This window comes from Amblyomma maculatum, chromosome 1 (genome assembly GCF_055883805.1).
Source record: "Amblyomma maculatum isolate TAMU_Amacu chromosome 1, ASM5588380v1, whole genome shotgun sequence".
Lineage (NCBI taxonomy): Eukaryota > Metazoa > Arthropoda > Arachnida > Ixodida > Ixodidae > Amblyomma > Amblyomma maculatum.
This window is the reverse complement of record NC_139344.1, coordinates 433,318,068-433,333,667: the sequence shown is the minus strand read 5'-3', so window position 1 is coordinate 433,333,667 and position 15,600 is coordinate 433,318,068.

The window sequence follows — 15,600 nt, the reverse complement described above, 5'->3', positions numbered from 1 at the left end:
TGCGCGTCTTAATCATTTAGAGCAAATTATGCAATTATGATTATATCTGAAATGTACTCTATCCTTTCAAGTCATATATTGTGGCGTAGTTTATATCGAGTGCAGTTGTACTAAACTAATATCATCGCAATACACTAAAGGCTTAACTGCTGATGAATAGTAATCATGATTAAAATGGAATTTTGTGCTTCAAAGTACTCACATATTGCTGAAATGATCTCGACGAATTAAATCCAAAATCAAGCGCTAAACTATGTAAAAGCCACGCAAGACATAGATAATCCGGAGAATTTAGCGGTAAATAATTAAGACGTGCAGTTCGTCCAGTGATTTGTACTCGACATAAGTTATCCAACAATAAATGACTTGCAGCCAAAGTATGCATATTATTTATTCTCAATTATCTAATAAATTTTAAATTATAGGACCTAAAATTAGCCCAGTGCCATTATACTCGACATATGCAATCTAACGACACATGACTCATTGATGTCGCGTAAAGTGCAAAGTTTAAAAGCAGTAAACAATTCACTGTTTAATTAGGACTTGCAATAATTGCAGTGGTTTTATACTCGACGAAAGCTACGTAACTATTTAATACTAGCATTGCTACGGCTTCACTCAAAGGTTTGACATTTGATGCTGAGCTGCGACTTTTACACTGAGGAGAGCGAAAAACGCTCCAGGACTCGGGTATGATCGATATCTTTAAAAAACCAGGTGGTTTAAGTCGATTCGGGAACGTCCAGTATGGCTCACTTGATAGACACAGCATTGCATCACAACATGAAAATCTTTAAGCACTTGAATCACACTAGAAACGCTGCCTAACAGAGGTCCCACGCGCTTGGCAGGTCATTTCTTGGCACCTCAAGATGTCCGCCACAGGCTTCGTCCCAGCCCACTAGCTTTCCCCTTTCAGCAGTTTCTTTATAACCTCCTTCGGGGGGTCAGAGTCCCGCAGCGAAGGGGGTTGCAGCCACGGATCCCTTATATGACTCCTTTTATGATAATAAGAGTCAGAAAGGGGCAGAAAGAGTGAAATTGTTGTGATTCCCCATGTCCGACTCCCATTATTTTAAGAGTGTTGTACTCTGCATGGGGTTAAAATGTAATCGGTTAATGTATGGTTTTCCACACTTCATTCATTGATCCCGTTTAATAAAGATGTTATCATGGTGCGTGGTTGAGTAGTTGCTGGCCCTCTGAATCAGGTGAGTGTAACCAAGATATATAAAACGTGCTTCTTACCCAATTTTTCCTTTTGCTTTTTAATTTATTCCCTTTCGTATTCCCCACATTACAGTAAGAAAGGGAGGAGCTCATTGCGACATACGCACTAGCAAAGTGCTAATGATCACAAACACTAAGTAGAGTTTCGAAGAATTCCTTTCCTGTTTTTAAACTGTTGAACACTAAGCCGTTAGTTGTTGAATCATTTTGGGTTTGTCTAATATTCATGAAGCAGAGGAAAAACAATTAAGTTTATAAACGTTTGTCTAATGACGTAATTTGAGGCGATAATGATTGAACTTGTAATTCAGTATTTATCATCACCGAAATTTATCAGGAAAAGAATATCTTGTTTTTCTGGATTTGTTGAACTTTTTTTATTCAGTTTAACTTTTTTTTCTTTTGTGTTTACGGCTAGATGCTCTGGTGGGTATTTATAAATATGCCCCTTGAATCCTTACTTGCTGTAGTAGTGCTTGAAATAGCGAAATAATGGTCGAGAAGGGAGGGCCTTCAAAATGCTCTCAAAACGTTTGATGCAGCCTTGTAAAACAGCATCGTAGAAAGAACATAAAGATTACACTGTGAATAACCGGCATATATCATCTAAAAAATGACAGGTCAAAAAGCTACCAGGATACACCCTGGAGGCTGGCTGGAGTTAACACTTGCCCTACAAACCTGCATCATTCTAATAATCCTGCAGCCACAAAAACCGCTTTAATACTCACAAGGTGAGAACCCAATGACTAGTGGGTCCTGAACAGCTCTTTTTTTACGAAGTAAGCCTTGAGATTTGTGCAGAACTCGCCAATGAAGCTTCTCAATGATAGGCGAAGAGTTAACTTTGAAAGAAATTTATTGGTTGAAATCCGACATTAGTAATGAAGAGGTCATTAATTTCGGAGGTAAAATCACAGAAAGCTTTTGCATATCAGTGAGCCCATATTCTGTTCATGAGAACATAATCAGCAAAATATATTTTGAAGTTACTGCTCCGCAAGAGATTATACACACAAAGTAAATATAGTGGGTGATCCAATCCTTTGTTTTCCATCCCGGCGCGATGGTGGAGTGGTTGAGGCGCTCCACTGCAGCGCCCAAGCTTGCTGGATCAAACCAAACCGCAGCGGCGGAGTTTCGATGGCCGGGGAAAGGTAGGCGCCCGTCTACCGTGCTTTGTGAGTGCACGTTAAAGAACCTCTGGTAGTCGAAATTTTCGGAGCCTCTAGTATGTAGTCTATCTCTTATCCTCAGGCGCTTCGCGACGTTAAATTCTATAAACCAAACCATTGCTTTGTTTCTGAGGTGAAGATGGCGGGCTCCGTGTGCAGATTCGGCGAAGACATGCACATGGCGCCCGAAAGTCACATTGAAGCGGTGCTGCTCACCACGTGCTAGGCTTCGCGAAGGCCGGTAGGAAAGTACTGAGCAAGCGAGTGCTGATTAGGTAAGCATTGCGATGCTGATATTGCGCGTAAAGGAAGTGGAAAGATGAAGCAAAGTGAAGAGTTTCCTAATAATCGTCCGTGCTGGTTTTTGCTACACAGCTAATGCAAGCAAGTTCTGACAAGGTTAGACATTGTCTATAATCCACGTAAAATCCATGGCAGCCTGAACGAATTAAAACAGCAGATTTCCTATTAATTGCAAAAACATATGCTGATATCTCTCAATACAAGTATATCCCCATGTGAGAATCGTTTTGATCAAATTAAGAGTAGAATGATGTTAATGCGGTGCTCGCTACTGTGTTTTAACAAGTGAAAGTAGTATTTCTACACTGACGTGTGTATTAGATACCAGCCACCCATTATTCACTTTCCTGCAGCATTAGAAGTTAGTGCAAAAAACGTTATTTTGCCGAAGTAGCATATATATATATATATATATATATATAGCAGCTCCCTCTGTTGAGCTGCTGGCGTGAGCTGCGTTGAACCATCCTCTTACGCCATCTCTGTCCGTAGGGGGGGGGGGGGGTGTTGCCCAGCAGTTCTTCTGCTTCGGCGAAATAGGAGAAGTTCCGAGAACTTCTCCTATTTCGCCGAAGCAGAAGAACTGCTGGGCAACACCCCCCCCCCCCCCCCTACGGACAGAGATGGCGTAAGAGGATGGTTCAACGCAGCTCACGCCAGCAGCTCAACCGACTACCGCACAGCCTTATCGGGAACTCCGGCACTTCCATGCCAAGCCCGGGGAAGACGTGGATGACTGGCTCACCCACTACAATCGGGTGAGCAAATACAACCGCTGGGATGCGAATACCAAGTTGGCGAATGCGGTATTTTTTCTTGATGAAACTGCGCTAACATGGAAGAAATTAAGTAGGATTTGGCGATGGCGATGATCGAAAAAAGAGCGCCGAACAGAATCTGGCTCAACGAGCGCAAGTACCGGGGGAGACCTGCACAACTTACATAGAATTCCTCAAGCTGTACAGAATAGTTGATGCTCGGACGAATCAGGAAGACAGAGCGGGTCACCTCCTCAAAGGAATAGCGCGAGAAATGTACAACTTTATTATTTGCAAGGACGATTTGAATACCACCGGAGTGGGTCACCTCCTCAAAGGAGTAGCGCAAGAAGTGTTCAAATTTATTATTTGCAAGGACGATTTCAATACCACCGCTGATGTAACACGATACTGCCGCACGTTTGAATGTTTGAAGCGACGTCGTATCATTCCGAAGTTTGGTCGGTTGCCTAATGTGACAACTGTCGCCAGTGTAGATGTGTCTGAAACAACAAGCATGGCAGATACAATTCCACAGATCGTTCGCGAAGAGCCTCGCAGGCATCAAAATATTGCGGGCCACTCAGACCCGTCTACAGTGGCACCTCTTCGGCAGACAATAGCCCATCTTCTACCTGTTATGCTCCCTCTGTTACGTCTCCTTCGGACACCCGATGATCTGCTGCTCATCGCCCGAACATCCAGCCTCTCACCATCAACGGCTACAACAGCGAGCATTCTCGTCCTCCTCTTCGACTACATCCAGAACATGAAGCGTTTAATCCAAGCGACGATGAGCCTTATTCATCGAATGAACGTGAGCCGCCAGTGTGTTATGCCTGGAATGATCGACCACATTTCGCGTTTGCCGCAACCCCCGTCCGTACCAGCAGTATCGCCGACAGTGGGCGAGCTCCCGTACAAGGTTTCCTGCTGACAATGATGATTCATACTGTGGGACAGCACTTGCACAAACGTCTGTTCTATTCCAGAACCAGCTGGCGCACATCGCGCGACGCTCCGAGCAGCAGTCAGCGATGATGATGATGATGACGACGACGATGATGATGATGATGATGATGATGGATCTATACAGATGAAAGAGGTGAAAGTTCACGCGCTGCTCTACACAAATCCCCCCGACAAGAGACCGGCCACCCTGGTCGCTGATTACAGGGATGAGGGACGACGGGCATAAGGATTCATGCGCGAGACGTGGACGATCTCTTCGGAGCGACGACGTCGATCTGCGACGGTGTGCGGGGGAATAACGCGATAGTTCACCGGAGACGTTTGTTGGAGTACTGTATAAGGGCCAATGTAACGATGGAGGAACTTCGCACACAGGCCAGGAATGCGGATTGGTGTCCACAGGAGATCTTCATCACCGGGGTAAAAGGAGGGAGTTCGATGGTGTTGATCATATAGGGCTTCGCGTTCTTGTTGAGCATCTTCAGTGTTCAAATGGGCAATTTCGCGACACTGGGCCATACGAGTGGGAAACTCTTCGCCCAGAGATTCAGACGTAGAGAGAGCAGGGAAGAAAGTACTGTCGAATACTGTCGATGGTTGACGGCCATAAACTAAAAAGAAAGGGCTATAACCAGCAGTGCGCTGAACAGCGGGATTGTAGGCGTAGGTGACGAAAGGTAAAACGATGTCTCAGTTTCGGGGATCAGGAGCGATATACATGGATATCATGTCGGACAAAGTGCAATGAAACCGCTCGATGAATCCGTTGGTCTGAGGGTGGTAGCTAGAAGTCTTATGGACGGTGTTGGCTGCGCGCAGTACTTCCTCAAGGACTTGAGAAAGAAATGTCTTTCAACGGACGCTAGTGAAAAATGCGAGGAGCACCATGACGCAAAACTATCGCACGCAAGATAAAATCGGTGACTTCAGAGGCGGCACCGGAGCGAAGAGGTGCGGTTTCAGCATACCGCGTTAGATGGTAATGGCAGTGACAACAAAACGGTTGCCGTCTGACGTCAAAGGAAGAGGGCCAAACAAGTAAATGCGACCGTGTCAAAAGGCACAGATGGGCAAGGTAGAGGTTGCAGTAGGCCAGCAGGAGGGGACGTTGAACGCCTGCGATGCTGGCAAGACGGACATGATGAAATGTATTTGGCGACGCTGGCAAAAAGCCCAGGCCAGAAGCAGCAGCTCTAGATACGTTCGTAAGTTTCAAAGTGGCCTAAATGTTCAGCAGTGGGGTCGTCTTGGTAAGCCTTCATAATTTTAAAACGAAGGGAGCGAGGGGCAACGGGTACCCAGCCTTGACCCGTAGGGTGATAACCATCGCGGTAAAGTGTTCCATGATGAAATCAGAACCGACGAAGCTGAGGGTTGGTTGGTTGGTTGGTTCATGGGAAGGGAAAGGCGCAGTATCTGTCACACTTGCTCTGTGGACACCTGAACCGCGCCGTAAGGGAAGGGATAAAGGTGGGAGTGAAAGTGGATAGAGAGAAAGGGGGGCCGTAGTGGAGGGCTACGGAGTAATTTCGACCACCTGGGGATCTTTAACGTGCGCTGACATCGCACAGCACACGGACGCCACTTCGTTTCGCCTCCATCGAAACGCAGCCGCCGAGGCCGGGATTCGATCCCGGGAACTCCGGCACAGTAGTCGGGCGTCTTACCACTGCACCACCCCGGCGGGGCAAAAGAAGCTGAGGGCCCAAGCGACTGTTTGGTCAGCCTTCTGCTGGCCACCTGAATGTTGCACCCATCGCTATAGTTCAACTCGAGATAAGTTAAGTTAAATTGGTTCACAGGAAGGGAAAGGCGCAGTAACTGTCACACTTGCTCTGTGGACACCCGAACCGCGCCGTAAGGGAAGGGAGGAAGGTGGGAATGAAAGTGGAAAGAGAGAAAGAGGAGCCGTAGTGGAGGGCTACGGAGTAATTTCGACCACCTGGGGATCTTTAACGTGCGCTGACATCGCACAGCACACGACGCCTCTTCTGATTTCTCGTCCCTGCAGCTGACCGACCCTTACTGCCGCACAATTATCGCTCGCCTCCACGAAGCTGAGGGCCCAAGCGACTGTTTGGAACAACTGATTCTCCATGGAGGCGAGCGATAATTGTGCGGCAGTAAGGGTCGGTCAGCTGCAGGGACGAGAAATCAGAAGAGGCGTCGTGTGCTGTGCGATGTCAGCGCACGTTAAAGATCCCCAGGTGGTCGAAATTACTCCGTAGCCCTCCACTACGGCTCCTCTTTCTCTCTTTCCACTTTCATTCCCACCTTCCTCCCTTCCCTTACGGCGCGGTTCGGGTGTCCACAGAGCAAGTGTGACAGTTACTGCGCCTTTCCCTTCCTGTGAACCAATTTAACTTAACTTATCTCGAGTTGAACTATAGCGATGGGTGCAACATTCAGGTGGCCAGCAGAAGGCTGACTTGGATGGCAGGAGGGAGAGGAAACCGTATGTGGGGCCGCGTCAGTAGGTAGCAATGAGCAGCGAGAGAGGTCGTCAGCGTCGAGGTGTTTTCGCCCAGATTTATAAGTGATGGTGAAGGTGTATTCTTGAAGACGTAGTACCCAGCGCCCCAGTCGACCCGATAAGTTCTTCAGCGATGACGGCCAACAGAATGCGTGATGGCCTGTGACAATGGTGAAGTGGCGGCCATACAAATAAGGTCGAAATATTTGAACCGACCAAACAACGGCGAGGCACTCTTGCTCGGTAATAGTATAGTTATGCTCAGCTGCAGTAAGTGTACGACTGGCGTATGCGACGACTTACTCTTCAGACACTGGGTTGCGTTGCAAGAGAACCGCGGCAATACGGTGGCCACTGGCGTCTGTGTGAAGTATGGTGGGTGCAAGAGTGGAAGCGTGGGCGAGTTGGTGATGGTTCGATTGGTGCATAGCGCTAAAAGGACAAGGACACAGCGAGACACACAGGACAGGCGCGCCCGTCCTGTGTGTCTCGCTGTGTCCTTGTCCTTTTAGCGCTATGCACCAATCGAATGGTGGGTGCGTCAGCGTCAAAATGGCGAAGCACAGGAGTGGAAGTGAGTGCCTGCTTGAGAGCATTGAAGGCGTCTTCACATTCAGTGGACCAGGTATAAAACGCTTGGGAAGACACGAGCTTGTGTAACGAGACCGCAACTGTTTCAAAGTTCCGAATAAAACGGCGGAAGTAGGAGGCTAAGCCAAGAAAGCTGCGAAGATCTTTCTGACGTTGAGGCCAAGGAAAATTAACGGCAGCCGCAATTTTTTCAGGATCAGGCTGGATTCCTGCCTTACGGACGACATGGCCGTGTACTTTGATGGTCTTACTGGCAAAGTGGCATTTCTTGGTATTCAGCTGAAGCCCCGTCTGGCCAAAGGACGTGAGGACTTCAACGGGACGCTGTAAGTGCTGAGCGAAGTTTGACGAGAAGACAATGATGTCGTCGAGATAACATAGGCATGTTTTCCATTTCATGCCGCGAAGCACGGTATCAATCATGCTCTCAAAGGTGGCCGGCACATTGCAGAGACCGAAAGGCATCACGTTAAATTCGTAGCGACCATCGGGGGTAGAAAAGGCAGTCTTGTCCTTGTCTGCATCGTGTATAGAAATTTGCCAGTATCCCGAGCGCAGGTCGAGACTGGAGAAATACTCAGCTTCTTGGAGACGGTCTAATGCGTCATCAATACGAGCAAAGGGTAAACATCCTTGCGTGTGATTTTGTTAAGTGCCCGGGAATCCACGCAGAAGCAGACTGAGCCACCACAGGTGAGGACCAAGAGCTCGTGGATGGCCGGATGACATTTCGAGCAAGCATGCCAGCAACTTGCTCCAAAATGACTTTGCGTTCTGCCTCTGAAACGTGATACGGCCGTTGTCGAACAATAGCAGAGCCGCCCGTCTCTATGCGATGAGAGGTGACGGAAGTCTTCTCCAACGCTGAGGCGCGCACATCAAAAGACTATCGGTGCCGCAAGAGGAAGTCTAGCAGAGCTATGGACTGCTCGGATGTAAGGTTAGGGCTGATGGCGGCTGCGAGCGCAGAGGATGTCGGAAATGAAGGCGTGGCAGCAGGCGATGGTGCGCTGGAAAGTGCGTTGAGGGGAACGGGATCGCAGTCAAAAATAAACCCAACTGGGGCTCCTCTGGGCAGTAAGAACGGCTGGAGAGTTGTATTGAGGACCGCAACCACCGCGCAACCACGGGTGAAGGGGGTGAGGCATGAGTCAAGAGCTAGGCCGTCGGAGGTCCACCATAACGGAGGCCTCGCCATCGAGAGAGTAGTCCAATGCCACGATGATCAGCTGCTCGCGTCCTGGGGGCAACACGAAATCAACTGCTGCGAACACGTGTGGTGGTGGACAATCAGCAGTCGGTAAGATATCGGGGTCCGCAAGATGAATAAGGCGCTCACGGCAAGAGATGAGGGCGGACGCCGACAATAAGAAATCCCACCCCAGATTATGACATGGACGCACGTGGGGAGCACAATAAATTCAATATGATGCCGCTGGTTATCGATGAGGACACGTGCTGTGCATTGGCCGGTAGGTTTCATAAGAATTCCATTAGCTCCACGAAGTTGCGGACCGGTGTATGGCGTTAGAACTTCGTGCAGATGAGAACACAGAGAAAAATGCATGACGGAATAAGCGGCGCCGGTGTCGATGAGGGCCTCAACGTACAATCCTTCAACAATCACTACTAACATATTCGACGGTCGCCCAGGAGGAATTGTAGATTCCGAACTCGAAGCAGCTTTCCCTCCAAAAGCTGCTTCGGTTATTTTTCCGTTATAGGTTGGAAGGGGTGCGAGGCAGGACGAAGCGGGGACGTGCGGCGAAAAGGCAAAGGGGATCGGTGTCGGGATGAACGCGAGGGCCGTGAAACGTAGGTGGAATTCGGAGGAGAGGAAGAACGCTGGTAAAAGTCTGAGTAGGACAGTGTAGAATCATCAGGCTAGCGCACGCGGGCACGTTCAAAGGGAGCATAACCCCGTTGCTCGTATTGCTGGAGGCGGCGACAGACACGGGCAATGTGGCCACGTATCCCACAATAATAGCACACAGGGCGGGACGGGAGCCAGGCTGTAACAGGACGTTGCACTGTAGGATATGGTGCCATGGCAGCGACGTGACCGCACACGGGAGCCGAACAAGTCGGGGAAGGCGGGGTGGGTTGACGTGAAGTAATCTCGGCATAGGTTGGCAAGGGATTTTGGGAGGCGGCGAGGGAGGTATGGAGGCAATGGGAGGTGGGGCAGGTGCCACAGTGCAGTTGAAATTCGTCAGTTGATCTTTGATGATGCTGCGCACATTCACCGTTGCCGGCGGAAGAGTTGCAGATACAGCAGAGGGATTGGTGAGGCCGTAGAGCTCCTCTCGGATCATGGTGCGTATTAGGGACCGCAACTTTTCATCTATGAGGAAGCCGCCTTCACTGGAGTCTTGCATGAGGCGGCACAACTGTAGCTGGTCTAGACGTTGACGTGTGGATGTGATGTCAGACTAGGACAACGGATTTTTAACCACGAAGGCATTGAAAGCAGCAGTGTTGATGCCCTTAATTAAGTGGCGAACACGCCCAGATTCAGGCATAGCAGAGTCGACACGGCGACAAGGGCCAGAACGTCCTCGATATACGACGTATAGGACTTGCCGGGCTGCTGGAGACGAGCTTAAAGTTTTTTGTTTGCCTGCTCTGAGCGACCAGCCGGAGTGCCGAAAATTTTCTTTAGCTGGTCCGTGAATGTAGGCCAGTAAGCGATGTCATCCTCATGATTGAGGAACCAGGTTTTGGCGACATCAGTCAAGTAGAAGACGACTTTGAGCAGTTTATGATCGTCATCCCAGTGATTAAATGTACTGACCCTTTTGTAGTTGTCGAGCCAGTCGTCGACATCTTCACCGCGAAGGCCAGCAAAGATTTGGGGATCGCGCTGGCGGCTGATGACTGTCCAGGCAGGGGCAGCCGCAGTAGGAGCAGGAGACGCCGGGGGTGAGCGAGAACCGTTGTCCTCATCCATAGCACAGGACCGTGGGCGCAAGAGAAGGCCTGAACGGGGCTCCAGGGAGAACGGTAGGTGGGTCTAAAGCGAGAGGTTGGGAATACGAATAGCACCTCCACCACTTGTGGGACAGCACTTGCACAAACGTCTGTTCTATTCCAGAACCAGCTGGCCCACATCACGCGACGCTCCGAGCAGCAGTGAGCGACGATGATGATGATGATGGATCTATACAGATGAAAGAGGTGAAAGTTCACGCGCTGCGCTCACAATATAGAAAACCTGGCCGGAATGAGTACAGTGCAACCGCTAGCCGACAAGAACGCAGATTGGCGCTGAACCGAAACGAATCAGCGGCCTCTGACCGTAGCCTGACAACACGATCTCTGCTCCTACGACGCTCCCCTTTTCCCCGACGACGGTCGCCACCTCCGGAAACTAGTGAGTGCGGCCAATGGAGGTGAGGTCGCAAATGATTCTATCTTACCCATCCCTCGGCCCGTTTCGATGTTAAAGAACCGTATTGACGTGTTTGTGGACGATGTACGTGCTATGGCGTTGTTGGATACAGGTGCAATCTCGCTTTTAAAAACTACCTTGGTCGTAAAATTTTGTTTGCTTGGGATAGTGCGACGACATTGTGTGGTGTTGGTGGCGAACCGCTTAACCCACTTGGTGTCTGTTCCGTGAACCTTGTTATCACCGGCCACACATTCCGAACTGAATTCACAGTACTTGCTCGATCAACGCATGACGTAATTCTTGGACTCGTTTTCCTGGAACAATGTTCGGCCACTCTCGACTTTCGCAACGGATACATTTCTCTGAGCACTCGAATTGAATCTGCTTTGCGTGAAAATTTGCGGACCACATCATCCTAGCACGCTTTCGGTTTCGGACGACATAGCCATTCCCGCAATATCAGCAGAGTTTCTACGAGTTGTTAGTTCAAGGTGTGCCAGTGACGCGTTAGACGCGGTGGTTGAACCACTCACCCTCAAATGCGCGAAGAAAAGTATGCTGATTTCCCGCTGCATCATCTCTGTCATTATTGGCCATTCTTCTTTGTGGACGACTAACTGCTCTAACGAACCTTTTGTATTACCACGTGGTCTACAACTTGCCAACTTTGACGAAGACACTTTTAAATCAGTGGCAGTGCTCAGCACAGACAATTCCCAGCCAACCGCATGCTCAGAAGTAGATGAGACAAAATTTCCTGCCATGATTAACACATCCCTGCCAACAAGTGACCGTCACAGTTTAGTGGAAGTTCTGGCGAAACATACTACGGCTTTCGATTTCTATCGGGACTCACCACCACGGATTCCCATTTCCCGGACCCAGCATTTCCACCACATTTGTTACTAGGTTTATATACACAGATGTTAGGATGTGCTGGAGATTAGCACACCACAGCGGAAAGACCCAGCTTCCTCGTCCTCCTCTGCTTATTCCGCCAAACCTCATATTCCTTCAATACAGGACCGCGGAAAGTGCATGAAACTATATATATGTATATTTTTTAAGGGGCTCTTCACAAATGAGTAGATGTTCTTGTAGAAGTAAAGCAATGGGAGTTATATGCAGGGTGCTCCTAGCTCGGTGCGTGCGCAATGTTTACTGGTATTTGTGTGATGGCAGTCAGGGCAGTCAGGGCAGGCAGATAGCGCGCACAGCAAGAAATCAATAGCAACTTTGTTGTTGGTACAAAGCCACGAACGTCCACTCAATAGGACCCTGCACCTGCCGTATCTTTGTTTCAAACATTGCAGACACAGCAACAAAACACCGCAGCGCTGCTTACCATTATCAGCTGACCACTCAAAGCGCAATGTTATGGTTCAGCCACAATCTTTCTACGCACTCTCAAGTACTCGTGTTGTGGTCGGGTCAAGTGCGTCTGCGTTGATTGTATGTTGTATTTACATTTTATGGTAAACAATTCAAACAGGGGTTGTTCTTTTTGCACTCTTCTATTTGTCTGATTTCGAGTGGATTGAGCGATAACTATGCCTCTAATGGCGAAAGGTCAGCCAACGTGCAGGACGTCACACACGGATAAGATAGAGTCGGCTAGGAACAGTAAAGTAGGGAAGGAACAGCAGTTTACATTAGGTAGCGAAGTACTGCAAGTAGTAGATGAATATGTCTACTTAGGACAGGTAGTAACCGCAGATCCGGACCATGAAAAGGAAATATCAAGACGAATAAGATTGGGGTGGAGCGCATTTGGCAAGCACTCGCAGATTATGACTACCAGCTTACCGATATCGCTCAAGGAGAAAGTATGCAACAGTTGCATCTTGTCGGTACTGTCTGTCTGAAACGTGGAGGCTAACCAAGAGGGTTCTACTTAAGTTGAGGACAACCCAGTGGGCTATGGAACGAAAAATGGTAGGGGTAACATTAAGAAATAGGAAGCGTGCAGAGTGGGTCAGAGAAATAACTCAAGTTACCGACATTCTAGCGGAAATTAAGAAGAAGACATGGACATGAGTAGGACATCTAGTGCGAAGAGAGGATAACCGATGGTCGCTTAGGGTAACAAACTGGATTCCAAGGGAAGGAAAGCGTAGCAGGAGGCGGCAGAATGTAAGGTAGGCGGATGAGGTTAAGAAGGTCGCAGGGGTCAAGTGGATGCAGCTAGCACAAAACCGGGTTAATTGGAGAAATATGGGAGAGGCTTTCGCCCTGCAGTGGGTATAGTGAGGCTGATGATAATGATGATGATAGCGGACCTACACTGAGATGAAAAAAATAAGAGGCGCTGTGCCATCCTCGCTAGTTGTCTCGGCGTAAGAAGTATTTTGGTCACTGTTTTAGACCGATTCTCGTTACTTCTGGTTCTATCGATGCGGCCAAAGCTATGTCGCACAAATTTTCTCGGGTTAAAGTTGTCGTTTTGGTCCAGTTATGCGAAAACTGTCATGGTGTTCGACGTGGTATATGAAACAGGTACCGTCTAAGCCAAGCTTGTAATAAGTATGCGCAGAGAGGTTAAATTATTTCATCACATTTCTACGAATGCCTTTTATACAGTGCGTACGTGAGAAAGAATTTCATAGCGAGGAAGATTTGCTAGGTTCTCAATAATAGTGGTGACGCTGTAGCGGAGATTCATTCAGTAGGCGGCGCCAGCATAGTTTCGCCCCGCTCACCTTCATCGACGATGGCAGGGCGACTGTGCACACTAACAGCTAGGACATGATTTCGGCGGAGGACAGAGCGCATGCTCCACAGCGCCGATTCTTCATCTTCGGCCTCTGTGGTACGGACTTGCAAGCCAGTGCAATGACATCTTTCTGCTGCATGCCAGAAAGTTACAATACAAAGCATTTCACGAAACTGAAGCAAAGTAAACTGTGTCTAGCTCCCTATATTATTCGTGCCCGGCAATAAGCACAGAGATTTAAGGATGTAGGGATTGCTTTACCTTCCATAGTGGATTAAAGGCGACGTTCTATCGGTGCGCCCGCGCAGAAGCGATGTAGCGCCGATAGTGGCGGCACTTGTTTAGGTGGCAATCATTTGGGCGGTCCTATGTGGTAGAGTTACGCGTCCGATATTTCGTGACCTCTGTTGGCTATGAAACTCGGAACATAAAGATACGCCCATTTTACTTGAACGCTGAACTGGGAGAAGGTACATGCAGATACAGGCGTGCGTCGCCTAGTGCGCCATCAATGAAGATTCGCCGCTTTAGTTTCCAGTAGATCATCGCCTCACCTGCTCAGTTATAGAGCCGTTTAGTACCATCGTGTCATCAACAACGATCCATTGTTGTATGATCGGCAGCTGAGCTAACAAGGGAACGATGTTGTGCAACATCGACTTGAAAATTTTCTGTGACTGCAACTGCGAATTGATAACTTGATCTGCCGTCCTAAATATTCTGTGCATTTGGCGACGTAAAGACGAGCATTATATTTCTGCTTAATTTTTGTGTCGCTTCAGTAGCGGCTACCCACCCTGAACGGACAAACTATTTTCCAGTGCTCCCGAAGACAGAATTCGAAGTGCAGGACTTCCAAGGAACGTGTCTCCACTTTAAACAGTTCAGTTCAAAATATTCGAAAATGAATCATTCATTGAAGTTATTGATTTATGAAAGCGCCAAATTAAAAAAAAAAAGATAAAAAAAACCTTCCTCCAGCATTACCTGCTCCTCCTTGTGGCAGCATCCTGAGTAGAAAACTAGCTGAACGGTTCTCACGCCACGTTCTGGTCGCGTAGTGCACCGAGAACTAGGCAGCCACAGTGGGTGGGCGGGAGGTGCTCACGGCGAGCGCCACTTTGCGTCAGTATACAAAGGTAGGTGCTCGCAGCATAGCATAATGAATGAGGCGCTTACAGAAATCAGGCGCTGGGATTGGATGGCAGGAATCTCAAGCGCAGTGATCTTTACTGCGAATCACGCGCCGCGCATCAAGCGGCGATAATATATATGAAAGCGCCTCGTTATAGAAATGCGCGTTATTCAGACGAACACCTTTTTGGTATGCGTAGCGAGTTGACGCTTGTAAACAGGCTTGTAAATAAAAATCTTGAATGGCGGCGTCGGAGCGAATGACCAGACTTTGAAAATATAGAGGGTTGTTTGGTGTGATGTTCGGTTTCATAATTATAACAGTCGTCTACTTCATGTGCAATGCAGTAAACCGAACCACAACACTAAACACCTTTTGCCATTGCTTTAGTTGAGCAAAGAACACATTTATATTTGTGAACAAATCTGATTAGAAGGCAGCAGAGGGTTCCTCCGAAAGAAATGATAGCGCCTCGAAAATGCTTTGATAAACGATCGTTCAGCAAGTACCAGATATTTTGAGGCAACAAACCTCACACTTCATATGGTCTTACTGAGTGTATGTCGCAGCAAAATGATGGAGCGATGCGGAATGTTGAGGCCGCAAATTTCGATGAAAATCCTATGATGCTTTCTCGTGGAAATCCAAAATTCTAATATAGGGAACCTGCATGCATAGGTAGTACTGCAATTGTCCCACAGCGTGACTCAAATATGCTGCTGTTAGTCGTTTGGTTCACGATAAAAGACTGAGCTTACTGAGCAACATATATAATAGATACGCGTTTGTCAGATAACAGCCCAGGTGCTCTCGATGTAGCCCAGTTATCCGACACACGTCATGCAAAGCTTCG